The sequence below is a fragment of the Octodon degus genome, unplaced genomic scaffold (genome assembly GCF_000260255.1).
Source record: "Octodon degus isolate 3935 unplaced genomic scaffold, OctDeg1.0 scaffold00163, whole genome shotgun sequence".
Lineage (NCBI taxonomy): Eukaryota > Metazoa > Chordata > Mammalia > Rodentia > Octodontidae > Octodon > Octodon degus.
The window spans coordinates 1,599,573-1,603,713 of NW_004524739.1; the positions used below are offsets into that span (position 1 = coordinate 1,599,573).

Consider the following 4,141-nt stretch of genomic DNA (forward strand, 5'->3'; position numbering starts at 1 on the left):
CAGGCAAGCGCTTATTCTACTGCGCTACCTCCCTGGCCCCTAGCAGAGGCGATCTTGATTGCTGAGAAAAAACCAGAAGAATGGAAAGGATAGCATCACAAGAAGCAGCAGGACTCCACCCTTTGCAGCCTCAAAATTGTGAAAATAAAGACTTTCCTTTGATACTCGCCTGACAAGCTCAGGGCCTGAGTTCAATTCCCTGTTCCGCAAAAAACAAAACAAAACAAAACAAAAAACAAAACAAAACAAAAAAACAACAAACAGACTTTGCTTTGAGCCAAGAGCCCCAGAGCACCACATTGCAGAAGGGTGGTGGCCCAGGGACGTTGTTCTTTGGGATTTGGTTCATAGGCACTTGACCTCTCTATCCAAGAAGGACAGCAGCCTGGCCACTCTTCCAGCTGGCTGCAGGCCTTAGCATCATCCATGTGGTGCTTATTTTAGATACACTCAGACTGCAAGAATTGTGGGATAAGGAAGGCTTCCATCCAGATTTCAGAAGGCCTGGGAGGCCAGGCAGTGTGTCCCTGAAAGGCCAACAAGTGAATCTGTGAGTGTGAAGCTGAGGGTGCAGTGGAGACCCCAGAAGTTTGGAGAAGCCAGAAATGTGGATCATCTGAGGAAAACTGCAAGAAAGAGGGAGAGCAGGCCCAAAAGAAAAGACACAGGAGCTACAACCACAAACAGTGTGATAGGGTGGAGCCACCCAATAACTTTGGTGTTCATAATGTGTCACACAGACTGATGTGGATGCTACACATGGAACTACAGGGCTTAATGTTGGCCCTGCTGAATTTTAGACTTGCTTTGGTCCCATTCCTTTGCATCCTACAGTTTGTAACTTTTGTTTTTTTGTTTTTTGTTTTTAATTTTATTTATTTGTGTGTGTGTGTGTGTGTGTGTGTGTGTGGCCAGCTCAGCCCACCAGGGGGCGAGGCTGGCTGGTATGTGGTGCTGGGGGATTTGAACCACGGTCCCTGTGCTTTGCTAAGCTTGTTCTAAGTAGGTGCTTTAGACCACTGAGCCATCTCACCAGCCCAGTTTGTAACTTTTGGAATGGAAATGTCCATCTTTTTAAAATTTTAATTAATTTATTTAGCCCTTTTTCTCAGTCGTCAAGATCTGCTCACCGGTGCAGCCGGGCACACGGAGCCAGCATGCCCGTGGCGAGGAGCTGGGTTTGTCGTAAAACCTACGTAACCCCGAGGAGGCCCTTGGAGAAGTCCCGCCTTGACCAAGAGTTGAAGCTGATCGGCGAGTATGGGCTCCGGGACAAGCGCGAGGTCTGGAGGGTCAAGTTCACCCTGGCCAAGATCCGCAAGGCGGCCCGGGAGCTGCTGACGCTGGACGAGAAGGACCCTCGGCGGCTCTTCGAAGGCAATGCTCTCCTGCGGCGACTCGTCCTCATGGGGCTGCTGGATGAGGGCAAGATGAAGCTGGATTACATCCTGGGCCTAAAAATTGAGGACTTTCTGGAGAGGCGCTTGCAGACTCAAGTCTTTAAGCTGGGTCTGGCCAAGTCCATCCACCATGCCCGTGTGCTCATCCGCCAGCACCACATCAGGGTCCGCAAGCAGCTGGTGAACATCCCGTCCTTCACTGTGCGCCTAGACTCCCAGAAGCATATCGACTTCTCTCTGCGCTCCCCGTATGGGGGAGGCCGCCCAGGCCGTGTGAAGAGGAAGAATGCAAAGAAGGGCCAGGGTGGGGCTGGAGCCGGGGATGACGAGGAGGAGGATTAAGCCCACCCTTCAATTTCTGTCCAAGGATTTAGTTTTCTAGTACAGAATAAACCAGGATGAAGAAAAAAAAAATTAATGTATTTATTTGGTACAGGGTCTCAGTATTCAGCTTAGACTTGTAGTGATCCTCCTGTCTCAGCTTTCCCAGCACTAGGATTACATGTGTGTGCCACCACACCCCCTTTTAGTGGCCAGCATGCGTTCCTGGGGTTCCAGGGTCTGGGATTCCAGGGCCTGCATGGCATGTGGTGCCGGGGATTGAACCCAGGTCCTTTTGCTTGCTAGACAGGCACTGAGACTGCTGAGCTATCTCCCCAGCCAGGAAAAATCTATCTTAACACCAATGATTGTTGGAAGTGTTTAACTTTCATTTGCACAGGGGCTTGCAGCTAAAAGTCTGCCTTAACTCTCAGAGAAGACATTGCATTTCGACTTCCAGCAATGCTAAAACTCTTAGGACTGTGGCAACTCTTGGAGAGAGACTAAATGCTTTTTTTTTTTTTTTTTTTTTTTTATTTATTTCTGCACGAGACACACTCACAGCGCAGCGTGGACTCATAAGGGTTGTTTTTTTTTTTTTTTTTTTTGCATTAAAGGGATATGTGTGAGTCTTGGCGGGGGCAGGGACAGAATGTTATGGCTTGTATCTAGATGTCTCCCCAAAGCTTCAAGTGGTCATAGGCAGAGCTTTTTCAGAGATGGCTGAATCCAGAGTGTGTGATGTTGGAATTGACTCATGGTGCAATGCTAGGCTCAAGGCCACTGGGATTAAGGAGGTGAGCAGTTTGGATAAGGTAAGAGGGGCAGAAAGATGCTGTTACTTTGCCTACTGTCCTAGTTACTTTTTACTCGTTGCTAGGACAAATACCCGACACTGAAAATGAAGGAAGGAAAGGTTTATTTAGCTCACAGTTACTGGAGGGTTCAGTCCATATTCCGTTGGCTCCAAGGCAAACAGCAGTTCACTCAGCAGAAAACAATGAAGAGCAGAGGAGGAGCAGCAGCTGCGGCGGCGTCCATCAAGCCTCTCCCTTCCTTCTGCGCTGACAGCGAAGACCGGCGCTCCACAGTGAAGCTCGGAGCTCCTCCAAAGTGGCACGGCTCCCGAGATCAAGCTCCTCCAAGACAGACTTCTCCACTGAAGCCGGGCTGGGCGGCAGGAAACCAGGCAGGGCCTTTCTCAACTCCTGGGCCCTGCCCACCTGCAGGGCGGGGCTCCCACGCTGAGATCCGCGGGAGCGGATTCCGCCAAGTTGACACAATGTATCAACTAACACACCTCCCTGAATGTTTCTCTGCTGTGATGTTTGCTGCTCCACCTTGTCTTGGAGCCAGCCAGTTATGGGAACCTCTACAACCTGCGAGCCAAAGAGACCTCTTTAAACGTCCAGGATTTTGTCTCAGATATAAGAAAAGTAATCTTGCCCTTACAGTAAGCACCAGCTTCTCTGTTTCTTGACCATACCAAGCTCTGTTGCACCTAGAATTCTTCTTTCTCTCTACTCAGATTAGTGTTGGCTAAGTCACATGACTAAATTCTTGACCTTCAGATCTTGGCCCCCCCTCAGAAAGGTTTTCCTTGACCTTCCTCCTACCTGTGACTCCTCTCACCTTCTCCCCATCCTAACATGTTCTGTGTCTTCGTAGCATGTCTTTTAATTCATATTTCTTGAATTTTGGCTGTCTTTGTTACTAGATTGTTGGCTTCTCAAGGATTGAAATCATATCTGGTTTTTCTGGTTTTTTGCATTGTTTCATTTTGCTTTTTTTGTATTGAGGATTGAATTTAAGACCTTCTCACAGCCCTGTTTTTTTGCTTTTATTTTTTAAAGATAGGGTCTTAAATTGCTAAATTAAGCTCAAACTCATGATTCTCCTACCTTAGCCTCCCAGAGTGCTGTGATTAGACATGTGCCACTGCATCAGTCTCATGGTGATTTTACACACCCGTGTGCCCCCATGCCTATGCCAGAGCCTCAATAGTAGGTAACTGCAAACCACTGCCTCCTCCTCTTCCTCCTTCTCTTCCTCCTCCTCCTCCTCCTCCTCCTGGGTTGTTGGTTTTTTGTTTTTGTTTTTTTTTTTTTTGGCAGAACCTGGGTTTGAACTCAGACCCCTCCCCATCGTTGGCTCAGCGTGCCCCAGGGCAGGGGCTGGCGCCACCTGTGGTGCCAGGAACTCTGGTCCCTGCGCTTACCTAAACAGGAGCTTGATCCACTGAGCTATCTCACCAGTTTCCTCCTATGCTGTTTCTTAGTTTGTTTTAGATTTTTTTTTTAGAACTGGGGATTGAGGGGCTGGAGAGATGGCTCAGTGGTCTAAAGCACCTACTTGGAACAAGCTTGGCCAAGCACAGGGACCACGGTTCGATCCCCCAGCACCACATGCCAGCCAGCCCC

At 48.9% G+C, this 4,141-nt stretch overlaps 1 pseudogene; it reads left to right on the top strand.

Annotated features, from left to right (window-relative positions):
* Positions 1–1,104: 1,104 nt before the first annotated feature.
* LOC101563739 lies at positions 1,105–1,808 on the top strand (annotated as a pseudogene).
* Positions 1,809–4,141: the final 2,333 nt, after the last annotated feature.